Source organism: Ochlerotatus camptorhynchus, unplaced genomic scaffold (assembly GCF_037179485.1).
Source record: "Ochlerotatus camptorhynchus isolate MF236.1 unplaced genomic scaffold, CSIRO-AGI_Acam_v1.1 ptg000621l, whole genome shotgun sequence".
Classification (NCBI taxonomy): domain Eukaryota; kingdom Metazoa; phylum Arthropoda; class Insecta; order Diptera; family Culicidae; genus Ochlerotatus; species Ochlerotatus camptorhynchus.
The window spans coordinates 358,920-383,267 of record NW_027041100.1 but is presented as its reverse complement, the minus strand read 5'-3'; the positions used below and the strand labels follow the sequence as shown (position 1 = coordinate 383,267).

The 24,348-nt window shown below is 39.4% G+C and overlaps 1 protein-coding gene and 1 long non-coding RNA gene across 4 annotated transcripts in view; one reads left to right on the top strand and one right to left on the bottom strand.

The window, feature by feature from the left end:
• Positions 1 to 24,348, top strand: part of LOC135714138 (transcription factor SPT20 homolog) — a 413,580-nt gene that overhangs the window by 112,497 nt on the left and 276,735 nt on the right. The window lies entirely within an intron of this gene.
• LOC135714144 (uncharacterized) lies at positions 14,490 to 24,288 on the bottom strand. The gene is made up of 2 exons (XR_010518807.1): positions 23,821 to 24,288; positions 14,490 to 14,805 (listed from the first exon to the last, which is right to left on the bottom strand). It is a non-coding gene; the product is annotated as an uncharacterized LOC135714144 (long non-coding RNA).

Sequence of the window (24,348 nt, the reverse complement as noted above, 5' to 3'; positions counted from 1 at the left end):
CGGCCGACGCTGCCCAAAAGCTAGGGCACTTTGAGTTCCATTATCATGCATAACACGCCACAGATGTACCGAGCCAGCGGTGCTGGGGCGGAAAGTTTCGCGCGGATTTAAAGGCGATTATTCGATATTAATCTCCTTTCCTCGCGCTTTACCGTTTTTTTTTTTCCGGTGGCTGTCTGCACGGTCGATCGGACCGAATCGATCATGAGCTGAATTTTGCGGGCAAAAGCGGTGGAAACCCAAGAAAAACTTCTCGAATATGAGGAAAATCTATAAAAATTTTACTCAGTCCAGGCGTATACTAATAGACTGAGTGAAACCTCTATAGAAAAGCCCGGAAAATCCAGCGCACTTTTGATGAAATTGAGTAATCTCGAATCAACTTTGAGTCGATCTGATCGACCGTGTGGTTCGCCATAATAAAGACAACAGTCAGCGGGCATTATTGGGTTGTGCGCACCAGACTCGACAGTAGTGTGCTGAAGGAGGAAAGGAGGTTCGCGGATAAACTGGTACTACTGACTGCAAAGGAAACAACACCGACCGGCTGGGATGGATGCCGGCAAAAGCTCTGATTTCAATGGGACGATAGGGCATTGGCTAAATATTATTGCCGCGTGTTTTGCGGAATGGTACTATATGAAAAGTAAACTATAATGGTTCGTAATAATCGTCTGTAGGTAAGTGGGTGTTGAGCAAAATTTTGCGTAAGTTATTTGGTCTCGCTGCTGAATGCCAAATCGGGGAGCTTTCGTTTTCATTGTCTCATCGCTAAGACATGACAATTTTTTAGCATTTTTGACAGGCACACGAACGTGAGTTGGGTTTTTACTGCACATGTAAGTGTGATTTTGTTCACATGTTCCACTTTTGATTTAGGGACCGCTCGATGTGGATGAAGCAAATTTGCTGCATTGTTTGTGTAAACTCTGTTGCATATTATTATCTTAACTATGGCCATAAGCTATAGCCAGCTTAATGAATATGCCAAATTGCTTTCAAAACTGGCTCTGGATTATATTTGACAGAAATAATAAGAGAACATTTAAATTTTTCTAGATTGTAAAATGTAAACCTTGTTAGTAATAATCAGTTTTATTCTGCGTGGCGTGTGAAGTGAGGTGACTCGAGTCATTTGTGTCACCCGATTCCGGCTGGCGGCAATATGAGATGAGATATAAAAATCGCCAAATGGGATTTCTGATGGAACGGCCTCATCATCAAGTAAGTTCAATGATTTACATCTGTAGAACTTCTACCAAAGAAACTCCCAACTAGTTTTACCGAAGCGACGTTAACCAGGAGCTCAGTGGAAAAAAAAAACTGATGCAATTGTAGGGCTCAACTACTTCTGGGAGACTGCGTAGAATCTGCTAATAGCCTTTGACGTACTATCTGTATAGAGCAATCGTTGGGTAATGTAACTGATAACTTTGTACAATGGATTCATTACAGCAATTTTAATAAACTACATTACGTCTAAAAGAAAATCGAATCCCTTCCCTGCAAACCCATTGAAGACATTCCCCAATTTTTTCGTAGGGTGAGGGTGATCTTAATTCACTCAAGAACTGTTCACGGGGTTCGCGAGACGAATTGCATCGTTTCCTGGGTGAAGTGGCCAAAAGTAACTGCGATGGTTTAATGGGGTCAAAACGCTCCAGACAGAAGCAACGAAGCTGATAGAAGAGATAAATTGGCTGGATCAGAAGAAAGAGTATCTCTTTGAGGTGTAATATTTCCTGGAACTGATAATTATCGAAGGTTACAAAGGTGGGGTTCAGCAAACTGAAACTTACAGCCTATTCCTGTTTGTTTCCTACGACGACGATAAAGAGACGTAACCAAGGTATCTGCAAAATCGGAAAGGGATTCGCCGATGAGGACGTACACCGATCTAAGGTAGTCTACAATATGTCTAGGAGCAAATTTTATCACTTTTGGAAGGAATCATCATTACTTCCAGTGGAAATACACAGGACTTGTAGAGAAAATTCGCAACTTCCAAAGGATGCTCAAAGGATTTCGAGTGGAAGTTCGTAAGGCTTGTAGAGAAATCTTCAGTTCTTCAAAAGGATGTCTACAAAATTATTAGAGCGATCAATATTAACCCTTATGGACGAGAGAAAAATTCTGTGAACTTCAGGGAATTACGGAAAACTTTCGAGAAGTTCTGCAAACTAGCGGGAATTTTTCTGTGAGTTTCAGAGCTTCAGAGATGGTCTGCAAACTTCCAGGAATTTCTCAAAGAATGTCTGAAAATTTCAGGGAAGTTTTGCGAGCTCTTAATTTCGTAGAACTTCTACGAAATTAAGAGAATTTACGCGAACTTCAGGAAATTTCGGCAGTCTTTCGAGAAGTTCTCCAAATCTCGGGGAAATTATGTAAACTGCAGGAAAGTTCTGCCAACTGAAGAGAAGTTATGCGAACTTTAGAAAATTTCAGCTAACTGTAAAAAATTTCTACAAATTACAGGGAAGTTCTGCGAGCTTCGAAGAAATTCTACGCGTTTAGGAGAATTTCTGTGAATTGCAGTGACGTTCTACAAAATTTAGGGAATTTCTGCGAATTTTTGGAAATTTCAGCAAACTTTAAAGAATTTCTCTGAATTTCTGGGAAGTTCTGTGGTTTTCCTGGTTTTTCTGGTTCAGTGCCCACCCTGAGCTGACCAGAACTCTAGGACAATTTAGAGAACATAGAACATCTGATAGTTACACATGGGAATAGATGGCTAGTGATGTACATCTGAGAGTTAGTTTAGATATGCTTCATTACAATGGACTGACTCGATGATCTGGTAAATCAACAAATTTGATCTTCAGAACAGTTTGAAAAACCTAGAACATGTCATGGTTGATCAAGAAGTTTATCTTATCGAAACTCCAGAACGATAGAACATCTGATATTAATGGACATTGATCCTATATTGATTTGTGGCTAAGGTAATTGTTAAAGTCTTTTTGCTCGTTGATTTTGCATTTTGCATTTATAGTAGCATATAGCAGGAATAGTGAGGATTCTTATTCACGGATTGGCCGCCGTTAGTTCGCTGAAAATGATAGCATATCCGGTCAGCATTCTGTCGTGAACCGACGCAAACTACAAAAGCCGGTTCCATCACACACTACACATGCCACACAACTCGCAGCCTTACCTACAACATCTTTTACAAGACTGACTCAACCCAACCAAGTTAAGAGCAGATCGAGTAGATCAAATAAGGTTACAAGTTTTTATTATATTTTGAAATACATGCTGTTGTCATTATAATGGAAATGCTTATATTGCATTACTTTTATTATTATTATAATTTATATTTATTCAAACCAACCATACCTACCACATTATTCCCTTCCTCTACTCTTATCAACAAATACACCATTCCAATAATTTATCAAATTCCAATAATACCACTTCAAACATGCAATCATTAAACTGAGCAAACACAAGTTTGCAACTCCTCAGAGATTTGTAAAATTTTGAAAATTCTCAGACCTTACTCTGCAACTAATTTTATGAGCTTACATGGCTTTCAATTCAGAGTGAAGATTCAAGAACAAACACAAGTCGTCAAATAAATTTGATAAAATCAACTAAACGTCCTTCTGTTGACAACTTCCTACTCAAATTCCAAAATTACCTAGTCAGCAAAATTCGCAATCATCAACTGAGCAAACACAATCTCCCAACTCTCCTTATAGATTTGATTCATTTAGACAATTATCAAACCTTATTCTGCAACTAAATATATGAGTTTAAAAGCCTCTCAGTTCAGAGTGAAGATTCAATAGTAAACACAAGTCTTCAAATCTATTTGATAAAATCATCTAAACATCCTTGTGTTGAGCAACTTCCTACTCGAATTCCAAAATTACCTAGTCAGCAAAATTGAAATCATTTGATTAGGCATACACAATCTATCAACTCCACATAGATTTGATTAGTTTTGAGCTATACTCGGCATAAACAGCGCAATCGTTTTTAAAGCTTGCATACAATATTGCTAATTTATGCGATATTGCGCTTAAATTGACATGAAATATCACGTAAATTTATGCCAAATCTAGCGTTAATTTTATGTGCGCTATATCTCGTAGGAATTTTCTATTGAAATCCAAACAATGATCAAAACCTTACTGTTTATAGCTATGTGCTCAAAGAGAAGAGGATACTACGTCAAATTTATTTAATTTACCCTTCATGATTCAGAAGCGACTCTATAATCGCCGATCAATAAGAAATTATAATGTTGTAATTTAACTGCACACTTAGAAATACCTAATCTTACACGTGACGGAATCCATCTTTGACATAAAGGATAAGACGTAAACAAACATGTCATGTGAAATTAAGTGCTCCGAGACTGAAAAGTTCAAAAGTACGTTTGATTGAAATGAATTTCGCGTCTATTATGACTCAATTTTATGTCAAAATTGACGCTAGTATATGTCAGTTTCAGAGCACCTAAATTTACATAATTTTTTATAAGTTTTCAACATTTCTTCACATCACAATAAGCACTGATCTTATGCAGAGAATCAGCGCCATCCACTCCACTGACTACTGGAATTTTCTAACTGGTGAACGTGTGGTGCGTGGATTCTCGTTAGAAGGATAACTATTTGTTCAAAGCAGATAGCTGCTTTATGGAAACCGTTAATTCAGTATCTCTCACATGTTCACGGACCAGTCGGAGCAATACCTACGGGCTCTGATCCTGTACCATATCGGGGTCTTTGTATCCCATGTCAAAGTTCCGGAAACTCGGGCGGGCACTATCGCAGCTCGATTTTGGATTCGATGGTAACTGCACTGGTCTTCCTTCGCGCCACGCCATAATCTGCCGGTGACAAATCGATTGGAATTCTTTAGGAACCGTAAGAACCGTCAATCCGGATCTTCCTATGTGTGTTGTGGATACACGAGAAAAAATCCGAATCCAATTTCATGAATAAAAAATCATGAAATCAAAAAACTTGCCATCCCATGAAATCACAACAATGATTCATGATTTCGATATGGAAATTCATGATTTCATAATGTAGCGGAATCATGACCGCTCCAAGCGTTACTTGGAAAATCGTTATCTCTTATACGCCTTTTGCCTTCCATCTTATACAAGTACTGATAGTCTAGTGGTCAAAGTATTGGTTTAATGATCGTAAGGTTCTTGGTTCGAATCCAGTCTGATGCTTTATATTTTTCACATATTTTGGTTAAAAGCTAAACGTTACATTCATGAATTTAGGTCATGATTTCAACTCGGATGATTCTTGATTTCGGGAATCTTGGGTGCGTTACGCAAACATAGCTCATGATATCATGAATATTATACATGCTGTATTTTCATAACATGAAAACACGCTACGTTCATAAAATCATGAGTCATTTGTCTCATTTCGGAGATTGGATTTGTTCCCGTGTAGCAATGGAGTTATTTTTTTTAAAGCTAATTTTACAAAACACCATTTTCATACCTGATTTATAATTCATCGTTCCACAGGAATACTCGTTTTAAATCCTTCTTGCAATGTATTTAAAGGAAAAACAGCTACTAAATATTTTAAAACAGAAACCCACGATTGGAAAAAGATCTTTGCTCGCAATTGGAAACAACATAAATATTTTAAATTGAAATGGCCTAGCACAGACTGAATATTTTCAGTTTATTTTAGTGACATTTTTATGAAAAATTTAAAATATTTTGATCTCCCTTGTTTACATGAAATTGACAGGAAATGCATGTTTATAGTAACAAATAAAACCTGCGATTAAACTGATAAATAAATCGCAAAAATTGCGTTAGCCCTTTTCCAAAAAGAATGCAAACTGACATTTCGGTGAATGAACAACGTGTCACTTGAGGTTCACTTTGTCTCTCACCTAATAAAGCCTGGTACGCAGCTGAAAAGTAATGACGTTTTTACGTGCTACGGGATAGGACACGGTATGCCAAATAAATTACTTTTCCTTAGCATTTCTTGATCCAGTACGCAGTTGAAAAGAAATCGTAGAGATGAACCAGCCTAAGGCTGAAAGTCTCGTTAATAAAGAAAAAAAAAGAAAAGAAATCGGTAATGGAAAGATCGATTAAATTAGTATCGTGATCGACACGAAGGTGGCGCATTCGGAATGCAATTTCACTTTCCTTGCGGAATAATGGTCTGATCAATTATTCCGTTAGGTAATTTTAACATTTGTTGTTAAAATGATGTTTTGGATGCATTTTAACAACATAAAAACTGATAATTGTTGATTTCAAAATTAGACGACACCCCCTTATGATCTCAAAATTTAGCAAAAGACACCCTATAGCTGTCAAATTTACTTTTGGGAATATTCCTCAAAAATTACATTTCCGTTTTATTTTCAGCTGCGTACTAGGCTTAATGAACCACTCACATCACCGGAGTTGACTGTCGGAATCGAGTGAGGAGAGTCATACGCAGAGTACGCACTTGTTGAACATTTAACACGATTATTTTGCTACGCAACAAATCAAACATCTATATGGATGGAGCATATTTTCTCAATGTTTGCATCAGCTGTCTTAGATTGGCAGATAATCGGGCCAAAGAACCAACAACTTTGGCTTCAGTAAAAAAGGTTTGTTGATGACGTTTCTGCCACCGGAGTGGGCGACAATGGTCATTTCACCTCACTCGTCGGGCAGCATAACCCTAAGTGTTCATTTTTAGTAAACATTGCCTCGCTCTCCTGTTAATCTTTCATCAGTGTATGGACTCAAATCCATCGGTGCACTCACCTATAAGGTGATCCAAGAGATGTTTCTCAGTGGAACTGACAGCTAGAAATCTAGAGTATGTGAGTGATTGGGTGTTAATGGTCCTGAAATTCATATGAGAATAAACTGCCAGTTCTACTGTGATCTGTCAAAAGTTCATGATAAACAAAAAAGTCAGCTGTCTCGTGGACAGCCTTATAAGATGCTGCACGCCGACGTCACTAATGAACGCGATGAACCAGTTTGACATCTTTGAATGTAAGTCGATCTAAGTGGATTCGAGTTTTTAGGTAAAAATGACTAAAAGATATGTTATTCGAAAATGTACATGTAAACAAACCACCGCCAGATGACAAAAAAATGAGGTTAACCCGACGGTGCAGCTCGCTTTGTAACGAAGATCCGCAAAGTTTTTTATGTTGGAGTAGTTATCATCCAATGAATATTCACTTTAGTAGGTATTTTAGTGCACACCATTTGCTAACAGAAATGGGTCATGGTTGCCAAAATATATTTTTCATCGTGCAGAAGTATGCAACCTGTTAAGTAAAAATAAATTCTCTCCGTAAAATAATAATTTTTCCGCCCTTTTGGATTTTTTGGGTGGCAAATGCCACCTTCACCACCCGATGACTACGGTGCTGCTTATTGGGGTGCTTACACTTGTGCTGGTGTGCTGGTGCTAGTGTACACGGTGAAAAGTGCCCTTGCACTTGACTCAGTCTGTCATGCGACTTTTATCATTGATTTTCAAGTGATTTGCGTTTTGAAACAAAGTGATTTGTCGTTGAAAAATATGTACTGTATAACACATTTAAATCAAAATGATTATCATTTGTATTGAAACCACTGTTTCAATCCATTGAATTTGATGAGTTTTTATTTTGGAAGCAAATGTCAAAAATGCGTGAGCGTGAGTATTACGAAATTGTTGCTGTATTCAATAATAGCGTATTATTCAGATAAGTTCTATTTAAAAAAATGTCAAACTTATCAAATTGATTGCTAAATGTTACTTCTCCTATAAGCCTTGTAATGTTGCACGATATCACTGGGGAACATGTGATCTGGGTAGTAATATGATACATGTTCTATGGTCATATTCTCTATAACATATAACAAGGCATGCAGTATTAACAAGGCAATATATTTATTTAAATCCATATTCAGCAAACATGGAACCCAAGGATAAATTAGTTAAATTTAAAGTGATCGATTTTAAATATCAGTATGCTTGACATATCGAGTTCAAAGCACAGCACATCAACAACGTTGTGCAATACAATCTAACATGGAGAGATTTGCTGTTTATTTAATCGTGCTCCGATATGATCTCTTCCAAGGAATTTGCACATCAATTTGCAATGTTTGGCAAGTAATGCGGGTCAGAATCTACCAGCATGAGATTTCAGGAGCAACTGAAATTCGTGCTAATAGTTTGAGCTGGTTGAGCTAGTGAACCTTCGTATTTGTAAACACCCCATATAGAAGACAACATGTTTACAGAGCTTGAAATTAGCTTCAATTCTCCCTGGTAGTTAAAAGCAGAAATGAAAAGAAAATCCTCCAATTTTCAACGTCACACATGATCCGGCAAAGACAATGTGGCTTTCTCGCTCTCGATTATGCTTTGCATATAGCATACAGCCCACATGAAGCGATCCATCACGCGCTACAATGTTGCACTTACTTTTATGTGTAGCACTGGCTTGCATACAAACGGTTTTCTCGGAAGTAGCGGTGATTTAGCCTCCGTTGGTGTAGATGCAGTAAATTGCTGCACTTATTTCCAGAAAATTACCGGCAAACGGTTACGAAAGTGTGTTTAAAACCGTTTGGATGACGTGTATCTGTGATCCTGGCTTCTCAATAGGGTCTCGATTACATACAACCATCGAGCATGCTTCAATTGATCAATTCTGTGTGACAAAAAGTGAGCAGCTAGAGTAACGCACCACCGAATCAACTTTCGAACGAACCCACCTTGCTGACCTTGCCATTGGATTGACCGCTCGACGTCCTCGTCGTCGTCTCCTCTCCGATTGAATTGGGACCGTGGTAAAAGTAGTTTATCTTGATTACGCCCGCCGTCGGTTGGTTGGTCGGTTGATTGCACGTTCCTACCTACATGTAAACCGCGTGCACGTTGTTGGTTACCAAAAGTTGATCCGTACGCATGCTTGTACTGCATGTATGTACCTACCTACATACGACACCACATCGTCGATCGGGGCGGGGTGGTTTTCTTTTAACATGAATAACACTCTCGCATGTTTTCATACGGTTGCAGCATTACAACTACAACAACAACAACAAGAGCAAACCGAGAGCACGCGTCCTCGTTTTTTATCTCTTAACGCACGAACATCCAGCCACCACCGCAACTATGAAAAAGCAACGAGCTAAAACAAAATGCACTCTATGCGAAAACTGAGCACGTTTTTCGCAACCTGGCTGAAGCTAACCCCCTGGGCTTCAGGTGGTGCAGAGTAGACTGGGGTATGGACACGATTCGATGTAGACCAGATGCGAGTACATATCTTGCACTTACCACGTTTAAGAGATCATATTTCGATATAGTGAAACCAATTTGTTGCAATTTTGGAGATAATGGAATGCTTTTTTCGCGATTGCAAAGATGGATGTGCGATGGATGGAGCGATGATATGATGTTTGGGAAGAGTGTGAAAAATATCGGAGTTAAATTGTACTTACCACTTTGGTACACAACTATTATGTGTTGGATTGAATGGACACTGTGGTCCACGATTGATCGGACGAACTTAAAATTTCAATACAGGTGTAAATCATAAGCATACTTTAACAAGTTTTAAATGAGTTCTGTTCATACGTGTTCATCTAATTTTTGCATAAAAAGATGAATAATCAACTTAAAAAAATAGAATAAATAAGAAAAATCAAATTTAATGTCGCAAATTGATCGAGCAAGAGGTATAAATAAAATTTTAACAATCAAAAACTCAACAAGACTAGTACGATGATGATGATAGTGGTTTACCATCTATTGTAGCATGGAAACTAAGTCCGACAGCAGTGGGCTCTCTTCTCTGTTTGTCTTGATCAAGCTTAATAACCTCTGATTGTCCTCAACATGTCGCTGTATGAAGGGCTGAAAACGGATTGGGTAGATCGATAGGCAAAGTCGCCTATACGCATCTACGGAACAATAAAGAATCTCCTTCCAGCAACTTGATCCGTCAATTGGTCAAAAAGATAAACCCCCAAACAGGAAGATGACACAATGAGTGGGGAAAAGAGCCCGCCCTTTATCCACGAAATGTTATCAACAGGGAGTTGGCATTCCCACTCTCCCCGTCCAAATCGCTTCAATCAGGTGACCTGTTGGACCGTCCCTTCCCCTTTATATCTGTATTTCAATGTATATACGAGTTGATTGCTATGATTATTGTCAACAATACTTACATTTCGATGAAGATCGTGATACTTATCATTACAGAAACCAATCTTGATTCGTAGACCAGGTCCATCAACAATACACTCGTTCCTAGACGGGGTTCTGCGATAAAGCCATCTTCTTCTTCTTCATCATGTTCGCTCACCAAAAATGAGATAAAACCAGGATTATTTTTTTAAATTTTTTTAATAAGTATAAGTAATAGTTTTATCCGAATACCCAGTGACCCAGTGACATTTTCTCACTCTGAACCCACATTCAAAGCTATTTTGTGACTATTTAGTTACTTGGATACTCATATAAAATGTTGTGCAAGTACCACAAGTTCAACAACGCCCAACTTTGGACAGCTCAATGTTTATCTCATCCATTCTTTGAATCAGCGAACACCAACTTGATTATCCGCTAGGAAACACCAAAGAATATATAGAGATAAACCTCAAAAACACAGTTTAACTGATAGTACTTTATAAACCTCCGCGATCCGCCTCTGTTAACCCAAAACCCTAAAACTGATTCAAAAATTATAATATAGAGAGTATAAAATAAAATGTCCACCTGTACTGTATTTGTCGATTCAGAAATCATAAGACCCTAACCAGGGTGGCCAGATTATTTTTTTCACTATTGGTAGCTTCTCAAAACTTTTATCGGTAGTTATCGGTAGGCCGTCTTAAGAAGGCCAATTCAATCTATAAATTGGAAATGACGTTCAATCAAATAAACCCATACCCCACTCACTTGGCCAGGCTTCCCCACTCACTCACCCCACTCACTTGGCCAGGCTTCACCCCAAATTTTATATTTTACCCCTTTGAGTGTTGATTGATCACAATGCAATATTGTGACAGAGCACGGACTTGATGTTACTAGAGTATTAAATAATCTAGGTCCTATTTAGGATTATATCTGAAAAATCAAATCTGGCCAACGCTCACCCTCAACAAGACTAGTACACTCTCAAAATAATTCTTATGCTCGGAAATACCCTGGGGATGTTGGCCATGTTTTTGATGCTTTCATCTGCTCTTGTCTTTCTGCTTACAACACGATTTTGCATCCCTTTCCTTCATGCATACGTCAGGCAGGCCGTATTTAAATAAGGCCCGTGATCTTGCCTACTGTCAAACATATAGGATTGATATGGGGTTGCCAGTCCCCATGGAAGCCCGAGTGAACATCCCCAGCAGCACACTTGTCACTGAACAATTGTGGTTGCTTGTGTGCAACCCATTCCAGTCACAATCAAGTTGCAGCTACTTATTTTGATGGAGGTGTGCTGCTTGGGATGACATCAGCTTAATTTACTGACAGTTCAGCAAACGAAAAAAAAAAAAAAAAAAAAAACATCTCCAACTGAACTTTTGCACCACTGCAAATTGAGATTTCGGCTTGCATATTTTTTCTCCGATACTTAGTAACTTTGATTACCGAGCACCAATGCAAACAATGTTTTCTCTGGTGGCACGGATGCCGGTCCCGCCCTGTAGATTATTTATATTCGAGATTGTAAAATTAGGAAATAATTTTTAAACATTTCTATTTTAAAGCTGTACTCGAAAAAAATGCAACAGACAAAAGTGTTTGCCAAAATTTATTTTAAGTCGGATTTTCTTGAAACTTTCAGGGAATGAACTAATACACATGGATTATGTTTCGGCATAATTACTTTATTCAATTTCCTTTCCATCGCTGAAAGCCAGCACCTTTCCCTTAAGACCCCTCATTACATTTTGTGCAATGGTGGAGCCGACCTTTTTGGTCACTTTCATCCATTCTTTCTTCAACTCCAGTTCGTTCTTAAACACCTTGGACGATTTTCGAACTTTGGCCTTCATTATGGCCCAAAATCTTTCCACCGGACGAATCTCTGGTGAATTTGAGGGGGTTGGCGGTTTTTGGTACAAAAACAACGTAATTGTCTCTGTACCAATCCATCGTCGATCGCGCGTAATGGCATGATCCCAGGTCCGGCCAAAATAATGTCTCAACTCCGTGGGACCGCAGGAAGGGCAACAGACGCTTCTGGAGGCACTCGGTGCGATAAATTTCGCTGTTGATGGTACCCATTGTGATGTACAGGTTACCGCATTGGCATATGGCCTGCCAGAGCAAGTATTTTTGGCGAATTTGTCCACTTTCTTCTTCCTTATGTCTTCCGGAACATCAAACCGTGATTTGGCAACGTAGAGCTCCAGCCCCGGTATCTGCCTTGATGTAGGTTTCGTCATCCATAACCACACACATCGGTTTCGTTAACCACTCTCGATACAGCTTCCTTGCGCGGGATTTGGCCGGCGTGTTTTCTTGATCACGCCGGTTCGGTGCCTTCCGGACCTTGAATACACGAAGCCCAGTTCGTTTCATGGTTTGCTGAACGAACCAGGCGGAACACTTTGCCTTCAGAGCCGCGTCGCGAATCGAAAGGTTCGGATTACGCTTGAAATAATCCAACACCTTCCGGGCCTTCACAGGGTCAGCTGTCTTCGATTTTTTCCACTTCCAGCCCGCCGCTCCCGTATGGGTGATTCCCAGTTGTCTTCCGATCCATCTCATGGTCGCAGTCGGATTTTCCATGACGGCGCGCAAAATTCTCCGGTGATTTTCTTCTTGTTTCGATGACATCTCAATAACCACTGAACCGATTGTTATGAAATTTTGCACATGTAAACAATTCACTCCAAACTAGTTATACCCAGATTTTCATCAATTTTTACCCACGGATAAAAAAGTTACACACGGATAAAAAATGGTGCATTTCTTTCGAGTACAAGCCTTACTACAAGACTGAACGCTTATTCCTACATGATTGTTAAACTATACGTATCCTGTTAGGTTCATTAATCGAATTTTCAAAGTCTTAAGATTTCACGAGTTAAAATCTCATGCCGGTCAAAGTCACAAATGATCCAAGAGTAAGTGAGTTGAATAACAAAAATATTTGGTATTCGTTGCAAGACGGGTATTGTTAAGAGATGCATTCTCGTCTCCAAAGAAAACATCAAACCTACACCTGCTACGGTTGCGGAAAACTACAGAAATCCATGCCCACCTGTAATCTATCGTATCTTCTCAAGCATACAAACCACGAGACTGTCACCACACGATTTATGTGCAAATACTGACTGTGTGTATGTTACAAACCGCTATACCACAGCTGACACGCTCCCTGCCGAATGCCGGAACAGAGGTGAGAAATACTGTTATTTTGCTTCGTTCATTACCATAATTCGCACCAACATGCCAAGTGCATCCTATGCCAAGCCAGCAGCGACCGATTCGCGCGTGAACTGGACTGTAGCTTTCCGTGCCCTTCTCCCCTGTGATATCCGAATCCTAATTGTTCACGATGATCAACTGTTGGATAATCCGTCGTCCAAATTGACTTGTGACGTGTTAATAACACATATGCATATTTAAACGGATGGGTTGTAGCGTTTTCGGTAGCTGGGACCAGCAAAGGTATAGTATAACGTGTCAAGGTGAACTATCGGTGAGCTACTGTGTACCGCCTATGAATCCACTGCGCAATACTCCCGGGTAGAAACTTTGCTATTGATATTTAAAGTTGATATGGATTAGAGGAAAAATGTCAAAAAATGACACACGATTAAAAAAAAACAAATACTGATATTTGGATAACAAACAAGGACCTAAACTTTAGTATTTTGTTATTCATTTGACACCGTATTTGCTGCATTTGGTATTGGAACGATATTGCGGGAATATATTTCTGATATTATTTCTTGATATTTTAGCTGTTGGTTTCAAGATCATAATTTTGTATGACTGGGATGTTTTCGTCTACCCGGGTAGCCACACTAACTAAAAACAAACAATACCGCTTTGGGACAGTTTGCAATCCACCAACACAGTCAATTGAGTAACGACGCGACGTGATGGTGAAGATCCCCGTGAAACGACCGCGCGCATCGGTTTATGGTATAGAGTTTAGGTACTTACCTACCGCCACGTTGTTGTCATGGTGATTAACAAGATTTGTAGTTAAATCCACAAGTGATGAGCCCCCGAGGGGGCTACCGGTCTTAGTGCCGAGAAGATAAATCTCACGGAAATGAGAATTTGAAGACCGTCTTGAGAAGTATGTTCGGTCGTGAACCTACGGCAGGCCGGAGCACATGGATGATGTGTGTACTTGCTGGGAGCTATGAAGACTTCAGATATAAATTGCCCGAGGACAGTTTCAATTTGTTCAAGTTTGAATTTTGAGTAGGTCAAGGTTGGATTAGCTTGAGCTGAAAAAGTCAAATTTGCAATTAACCCGGTGATATTTGGTTGAACGGTTGATGAAGTCATCATGGGGTTGAATTTACAAAGTTATATTTTAAGTCTACAAAAGTACACCTAATAAAATAAATAACATCATAAACAACTTAAGATAACGTAACAACGAGCGTGGAGTGACTAATCATCGTGGACACCGGCAGCCGCGGTTCCATTCGTCGACTGAGCATATGTCAGATTACTGAGCACTGTCACCAGCCGGTTGATTGTGTATTCGCTTGAATCGTGATGGATCATCGAGAAGGCGAGCAGTATGGCGACGACAATGCCGGCCAGTATCGAAAGTAGGCCGACTATCGGTAGTACGATGCAGCACAGGCTGGAAAGAGAATTGAAATAAAGTGTAAGCAAATGACGTGACACTATCGAATATCGCCGCCATCGATCGGAATGGGAAAGGCGTTGGCTGCTGCAAATGGGCATGAACTCAGATGGAAGTTTGCGAAGAATACTGCGTATTATGAGAGGTTGTTGTGTTGATTGGACGTTTGTATTTTGGAAATCAATTTCTTGGCTGTATTAAAGTGTGGTCCAGTTAAAATGCAGAAGTAAGAAATCAGGGGTCACATAAGGTTTGTTGGTCAAAACGAATTTTCCTTACAAGTGTTCATACAAAATTCGCATCATTTTGACTTCCATAAGCCAGTCTTCTTTGTCCTTCGTCAGATCTTTGTTGTACTCCTCCCGAGCGCGTGTTTTAGCAACTAGGTTCTAATTATGTGCGCTGTTTGGATGCTTGTTGGCTTGATTCATGATAATAGTGCTCCTTTCCGAATTGTTTAAATTATTTAGAATAAAAGTAAGGCAATTTATTATGGGTTCTTTATGATGATAAAATCAAAATTTTTGCTTTATTTATTTATTTATTTGAAAATACCGTATATATACAATTAAAATTACATTTTATGTCCATTTTTATAAACGATATTACAGTCAACTCTACACAACTCGATATTTTCTATACCTCGATGGTTTTTGTGGTCCCTTCATTTTCCCATGTATTGTGTTCTCCAATATCGATATCTCCAAGCCGATGCCTCTTTTGGTCGATGATCTATGTAGAGTTATGTTGATTCTATTACTCAATTTGTCAAAGATGATTTGAATTCTGTGATGTTAATGTCTACATCAAAGGAACCTTTTTGACGTAGAACTACGTCTTTGTCGACTATACTGGGGTACAAATCAAAAAATATATGTGGTAAAATAGTGTTAGGTTTTGAACGCTTGTAACTTTGTCATTTATAGATGAAATTAAAATCCAAATACGCCAATCGATAGGATATTACTTAACAATAATTATTAAATATTTTTTTTTCCAATTCTTAATCAAAAAACTTTTGAAAAATGCACAAATGATAATTATGGTTACTGTTGTCATGAATCAAACGTTTTCCCCAAACCCAGTCATTATAAACGAATACCACTTGGTTGCACATCGTTCTGCTTGAACCTGAAAAGATATAAAACAGCGCTGCTGTCGTGCCTCTGCTCATCCTCTAGAAGACATTCTGCATCACAACGTTGTGCAGTACAGTCGGCTGTTTGATTCGCTCGCTCAGTGCCAGTGACATTAGTAGTGCTACGCGTTTGTTCACGTTTTCGGTCGTTTCGGTGCATCGACAGTTCTTTCTTTCTTCAACTACCAGCAGTCGAAGCGGAAGAAGAATACAAGCTCGAACCAGGGTTCGAACCCTGCAACCCAGTCTAACGCTGCCCAAGGTGGCAAAAAGGCGAAGAGAGACACATCCGACCGTGGAAGTGTCCATACCCCAATGAATAGTCGTCCCCAGGATAACGCCAACGCCACGGTAGTGACGTCGGTAATTTCGGTGGGTCCGTTGAAAACATGGCCACGGGCGGCCAGAACGGTCCGAAAGTGAAACTCCCACCTCTGGTGGTGAAGTCAGTACCACTCGACAAGCTGGCTCAAGAGATGGCATCCCTTGGCATCGCTGCCGAGTACAAGCTGTGCGGGGTTGGCACGAAAATCATCCTCCACCCCAAAGCGGACTACAACAAAGCCTTGGCTTCGCTGAAGAATTCCAAAGTGGAATTTTTCACACCCGACATCCCAGGCGACAAGCCATTTAAGGTAGTCATCCGAGGCCTTCCGAATTTCGAAACGAAGGTGATCGAAACTGAAATTAAAGACCGGTATCAGCTGGCCCCCATCGCCGTCTTTCGGATCAAGATGAGGAACGAAAACCAGAGAAAGTATCAGGATTGTCTTTTCCTGGTACACTTCAAGAAGGGGACGGTGACGCTTAATGCGTTGCAAGCAATCCGCTCGCTCTTCAACGTCATCATCCATTGAGAGTCCTACCGTGGTGCCGCCGCGATGTAACGCAGTGTCAGCGTTGCTTCAACTTCGGGCACGGCACCCGAAATGCAACATCAACCCAACCATGCCTCCTCCGACTGCCCAAATGACAGTCCTGAGGTAATCAAGTGTGTCAACTGTGGCGGTGCTCATCAGGCTCTGACAGGCAATGCCCCAAACGCGAGGAGTTCAAGCGTATCCGCAAGGATGCATCGACCACCAACTAGCCAGGACGTAAGAAAAATAAGTCACTATGCATAGTCACATGGAATGCTTGCTCCTTAAGAGCAAAAACCATCGAGCTGGCGGACTTCCTCCGCAAGCATACCATCGACGTGGGCCTCCTCACCGAGACTCACCTCAAGACCAGCGACAGTTGCTGGTTGCCGGACCACAACATGATTCGGCTTGATCGTACCAGCTCCAAAGGGGGTGGTGTTGCGATCATCGTCAGAAATGGGATAAAATACAATACGCAGTCTGTCCCATATCCGCACCTCTATCATCGAAGCCCTTGGTGTGGAGGTGGAGTCGGAGACGGGATACATCCAGTTCATCGCCGTCTACTGCCCTCGACAGTGCGGACTAGCGACTAAATTCAAAAAAAGACCTGTCCACCATCACCCGTACCGACTCCCGCTTCGTTGTTGGAGGAGATCTGAATGCTCGCCATGAGGAATGGCGGAACTACCAGCAGAACCAGAACGGTCGTCTGCTGTTCGACCATTCGCAGCATTAGCTGTACTCCGTTTGGTTCTCGGACGAGCCAACATTCATCTCACCGGCGGGCAACCCATCGACGCTAGACTTGTTTCTGACAAATACCGCCTTGTCCAAGCCGGCAGCCGGCAGTCATAAATTTGAAATTTCACTATCTGGATATCCGGATAGTTACTATCCGCATGATAACCATCTCAACGTTTTCTCAATTAATTTTATTTCAATATTGGGCACTAGAAAGCATGATGTTCTGTAAACTGAATATCAATTAAACGATATTTTATTTGTCGGAAAGTAATTCTATTAAAAAATAAACTGAAGTATCCGGATAGTTGAAGTCCCAGCTCTAATACCAAGGTAGTTCTGAGTCAAATTACAAGTTAACTCTGAATAGGATTCGAAAAAAATGTTAATGAGAACTCATACGAATTTCTGAAGTTAATTATTATGACTTCCGAGGAGGATTCCATGTAAATTCAAAGAAGAATTATTCAGCAATTCAGAAGAAAATTTCAAGAAATTTTAGGAACAAAAAGAATCTTGAGCATAATTTGAAGGGAATTTTCGGGGAATACTTTAGGAGGAAGATTTCAATTCAATCTGAAAATAATTCCTGGAAAACTTCAAAGGAACTCGAAAAAGAATTCCAGGAGAGTTCTAACTTGAATGCCCAATATCTTTCAATGAGAAACCTATGGAATTTGTTACTTCAATCGAATTCTTCGGAAACTTTCAAAGGAAACAAGTAAAATTCGAAGGGCTCTCTGAAAATTCTTTAAATAAATCCAAAGGATTTTTACTGAGAAAAATTTCAAGGTAATTCAAAGGGAATTGCATTCCAAGGATGATTTCAAAGAAATTTCAAGGAATATTTCATGGGAATTGTAATCATTTTCCGCTGATATTTTTTAGTGAATTCAAAGAAGAGGGAATTATGAGGATAATTTCAAAGAATGTATGGGAGTCCTGAGCAAAACTTAAAATGAATTACTATAAAAGTTCTATTGGAATTTCTGGATAGTACAAAGTGAATGTTTAGGAAGACTCCAAGTGAATTTGTCGGAGAAATTTCCTGGGATTTTCTAAGTAATACTGCATATATTATTGATCATTTGAAGAGCAATGCAGATTGAATTCAAATTAAGTTCTGCAGATGATTTTCAAGAGCATTATGAAGCAAATTATAAAAGAATGCCAGATAGAGGTCTAAGATGGACTTGCAAGCGAATTCATCAGAAAATACTGAAAAAATTCTGTAAAGATTTCGGATTTGGAAATATTTAATATATTCATAAATTTTGAGAATTCAATTCAAGAAAATTGTATGATCCTGGATTAAGAAAAATCTTCAAGACTGAGGTAGGAGTTTATTTTAAAATATTCTAAACATGGGCAATTTTCCAAGGTTCTGGAGCGTCCAAATAGTCAGAATAAATATCAAAGTGTTTAAAATCTTTAAAAAATAACTACTCTGTAAGGAACCTCGTCAACATTTATTTAAGGCGGGGTAACGGCCATTCGGTCTACTGGCAGACACCTTCAGGGTGATAGTGGCACATCCAGAAATTACCAGAACCGTTGATAACTAGACAAATTAAATTTCAAGAGCTGGCAGCTATAAATTTACTACCCAGAGCTTCCGTAAAAGAATCCTTGAACCATTTTTCGAATTTATATGAGTAAATAGGGCTAGCTATTCTAGTTAATGAAGTATTTCGGTATTAATCCTGAAGTTAAAGACGATCAAAATAATTTATTTAGTTAAATTTATAAGTCGAAAATTCTATAACTCGATGGTCCCTTCAATATCGAGTTATTGGGAGTTGACTGTATTTCCAAAAACCTAGACTAAACTAGACAGTATATTGTTCACATTGTATTACTTTTGCGTGTTCATAATCAAGGAATAGAATTGAAGTATTGCTTCAATTTGGCGTTTGTCATTGTTAAATCAATAGTTTCTCTATGGTTTTTGCAAGTTGTCAGCATCTGATTCAAAGGTCCAAATTTGGCATACTTTGCACGATGGTGGCTTGTAATAAAAATATTTCGATTTCGTAGTTCCCTCCCATTGCAAATTCTCAGCGTTCTTTTAATATTTGGATGCTGATATGCATGCAGCCGGCTTCATATAATGGAAGAGGATATCTTGTCCAGCCTAATTTTCGAAGGGCAAAAGGTGACCTAACTACGCTACAATATTCCAGTATTGGCCAAATCCCTGGCTGATTTCCTAAAGCGATTGTTATGTCTGGTGTGTTTCGTTTCCTACTAACAGCTATTGAATTACATTTTTGTACGTTCAGTTGTAATCTGATTATGTTTGTAATTAAATTGTATTTGATATCGTATCAAAACTTTTCAGTTCATCCTAAGAGTTTCATTGGAATTCTCCTTAAAAGTCCGTAGTACGTGTTTACAAAGCTGAGCCCGGGATATCAAATTAACGCCCCTAAATCTTGAGAATTGATTAACCCTGCATTTTGGAATTTTTTCCTGCTTTTGAATTATCTTTATAATTTCGCTAGAACTCTTCAAATGTTTCTTTCGAAAGGTTTTTCTTTATTAATTCCCTTTGAATCATTCTCCAACTTTATCAGACTTGCTTTCAAGATTTTATAAGAATAATTTAATGATTCCTATGTAATTTTTTCAATGATTGAGGAATCCCTCGCAGAAATCTCTTGGAATTCTCTCTACAACTCTTTCCCAACACTTAATCGTTCTTGATGATACTAGCTTGAATTTTTCTACTTAATTCTCTTTAAAATTCTCTTGAAATGTTCCTCAGAACTCCTATACAAATCCTTTAAAAAAATCCATGATTTTCTTCATCGCCATCAAATTTTGGGTAGAGCTTTCTTATACGCTCCTAAAAAATCTTCCAAAATTCACAGAATATTTATCGCTGAATTTCCTCCCTGAGCCTCATATAATTTCTGCTGAAAATTTTCTTAGCTAAGCTTCTAGAAGTTTTTTATTGTGCTCCCTTCGATATTTTCTCTAAATTCCTTTGATACAACAGTAAAGATCCAGTGTTCACTTGGCTGTCGACAGATGCAGGCCACTCTGGATGTGTGTCACGCGATCGTCTGTTTAGTCGGTAGCGACCAGGAGGACCTCCTCATTGTCCGTCATCAGCAGTTCTTTCGGTCGATGCGACTTTGAAAAGCAGCCATTTCGTGATGAGTGTGTGAGTGATGACCACGTTTTGCGTCCATTGCTACAATGAAAGTGCTCTGCCCCCCGTTGACGATACTGCCATACAATGATACCACTGGATACGGATGCATGGTTTGTGTTGTACCTTTTGACTCTAGTTTTACGATGTTTTGCCTTGAAGGCTAATGAGATAGATTTGGAATTACGGTTATGTGTAATTATTACAAAATAGAAGCCTGTTGCGTGGAAGAGACGAGGTATTACCATAGAGGTAACTTTAAGACTAGAAGGTCCCGAAGAAACGTCCTCAACTTTTTGGCTCAGCTCTGGTACTCGCTTCGGTTCCAAGCAAATCGATGCACCAATCAAAACATAAGAAAATTCACGAGCCCCTCATTTTATCTGTCAAATTTTCATAGCGAATCAATACAAACTTAGTGTAGTACTGGAATTTCGACTAGAATGGGGTACGTTAATCAATTTGCGTTGGGCCAATAGGCTAGTCAAGAAGCGAGTCAATTTAAAATCGTAAGTTTCCACCGGTTGGTATTACTGTATACTCAGATTTTGTATTTGATTTCGAATCAGAGCTCTTCAGAATCATCCTAAGAGTTTCCATGGAATTCTCCTTAAAAGTCCATAGGATTGTTTCTCAAAATTTCGTTAGAATTTTTCACAATTTTCTCTTTAAAATAATCCTTATAGGGGAAATTGATCCAACGTTGGCCTATGGATCTACGATTGGGCCCATCGCTAAAAATCTTCTATTTATCAATTTTATCTAGATGAACGCGTTGGGACGTACTGATGGATATTTTTGGTCGTTATTGAAAATTTAGTCGATTGCTGAATTTATGTATGGGCCCAAATTAGGAACATTTGGGCCGACATTACATCCATTTCCCCTATCTGAATTAGATCTACCCTGGAATTATACTCAAAACTACTACTACAGCTCTAAGAGTTTTAATCAATATTATCTAAGTAATCTCCCATGGAAAGGTTGAAACACAGTATTAAAAAGATTATTGAACTATCAAAAAAATTAATTTTGTTGATGCTGAATTGGGGTGGAATGACGCGTCTTTGTCCTATGCTCCCTTTGCATATGTCAATTAAAGGAATTTCGTGGGAAATTCACTAAAAATAAACTTTCTGAATATGCCCTTTTAGATTGCCACTTTTGGCGTTTTCACCCCCTGCATGGCTGGCACTATATATGTTGGATACATCACTATCTAAGAGTTCCGAGTTCACCCTGATTGTTCTTAAAGGTTTAACACGAAAAAATCGGGACACATCAAAAACGCTGCACTGGGGCAGGGCAATGAATCAAGCTAAGAATGTAAAAAATCACAGTAGCCATTGGTTGTCACAAGTTCATTTGTTTACATCATGGTTTCACCGGAGCAAGCTCGTCGCGATTCGATCCTGCACGCTCCAAACAAAAATCCCGGTCTATCCGCTCTTGGCGGTTTTAGATCAAATTCCTGAGCAGGAATTTTATACCTCGGTTGGCCGGAAGAGTGGCCCGGAAGAGAACGAAACTTTCGTTTACTTCTGGGACCATAAACCAGCAAATTTACCAGGAGGATTGCCTACGGAAGAGACTACTACCTTTTCAGGATCAGCATGAGGTGGATTTACTATTCTGACTACAAGCTGCATCTACTTAAATTCCAGCAAACAGTGGCACAGTGATAATGGCGACACAGTTTTTCCCAAGTAAATTAATCCGGCCAATACTCCAGAACTAAGGTCAATTGAGGCACACTGGTCAATTGAAGAAAATGGGTTGAACTGCAACTGGCCTGAAGGATTTCAAGCGGAAATGGAATTTCGTGCAAAAGATGAAGGGCCGTGTATGAAGAAAAGTTCGAGAAATGGCCTGTGGTAAGAAAGAATTCTGAAACAATGGTCTTACAATAAGCATAATACCTACTTATGAATAGCTGTTACATTGAACTATGAAAAATAAAACGCATTTTTAAACCCCAACAAGATTTTCGTGTCCGGAATGTTTCGTGTTTAGCCTTTAATACCTTCCAACGCAGCTGCCGATCGTAAGTTCCATCATGACGCTTATTCCGATCCACCCGGGACATGGTTCATGAGTGCTGCTATAAAATAAACTGTGCTTGCGAGTTCTAAGTGGGTCACACTTTATGTCCCGAAGAAATTTGATTTGTATTCACTTCTATTTGGTCGGAGCTAGTTTAAAATCAAAATCTGCCGCAATAGTGTGCTTCATTATGAAAAAAGGGTTAGCTTTCTAATAGGTCACCTTCCAGTTTGATTTATAAGCCCAACATATGAGTCTGTACAAAAATAGTAAAGATTGAAGAAAGTTTAGAGGTCATGCGGGATTCCATCAAAAGTTAGCTAAAAAATTCTGAAATCGTACCGACCATCATATTTTGATATAGTATGTTTATAACGTAATCTTAGGCAATGGTCAGATTTGATTTTTTGAAATTTTTCATTCGACATTTGGTGAAATTTTACAAACAGTGAAATTCACGCACTTTTCTTGGAGATGGTTGAAATGATTTGAGTGCAAACGGTTTAATTTGGTTTGTTTCAGACTCTTATAGAAGCCTATTGAATAGGAAAATAAGGCTCAGGATCATAGTTTGTCATACAAGTATATCCGCGGCATAAGTGTTGCTTAATATTCACTGGTAACTATTATTACAATCCTGATAGTGAGCAAATGGATAAGGCAGACATGTCATCTATTCTAATGGATATCTTAAATCTCCTTGACACAGTGTAACCAACAATCAATACGAAACTAACGATTTTAAATTGGCTCACTACTTGACTAGCCTATTGGTCCCAAGCAAACGATTAACGTACCCTATTCTAGTCAAAATTCTAGTACTACACAATGTTTGTTTTGATTCGCTATGAAAGTTTGACAGATAAAATGAGGGGTTAGTTGATTTTCCTACGTTTCGAGGGGTGAATCGATTAGCTTGGGACCGAAGATAGTACCAGAGCTGAGTTAAAAAGTTGAGCTCGTTTCTTCGGGACCTTCTGGTCTTAGAGTTACCTCTATGGTTAACTGCCATGCTTGATTTCCTAATCATGTGGGACGGGTAGGACACATTGTGACACTGTACTTACCCAGCACAGCAAACGCCAGACTGATAGCAGGTGCAACAACAGTAGCAGCAAGATTTGATCACTTCACCCATGATCACTCCCGTGAGTGGTTTGAGCGCGCAGCTAACGTCGTCAGTCACTCGCCGCCTCGTTACAGCAGCAGCAGCACCAGCACCACCACCACCAACACCCTCTACTACCTGCTGACACTTTGCTGTAGCAGCCAAATCCGTCGAAATTGGCGTCGATGGCGGGTCATTAGTTTACCGAATATGGGTGAATAATTGAATTACGCGGTCGATCGATCGTTTGACGATCAGCGATCGTCTGTGCGATCGAGGTGGTACATACAGTTACAGCGAGATAAAAGCCTCTTAAAGGAACTCTTTCGACCTGCTTGAACTGACCAATCGATGATTATGGTTGATGGAGATTGGAGACACCGCCACACTGGAGGGGGAAGCGATAAAACAAGTAACAAAACACAATACCACAGCAACAAAAAGGTGACGACCGTATGTAAATCTGACTCTTGGGGCTCTTGGGTGC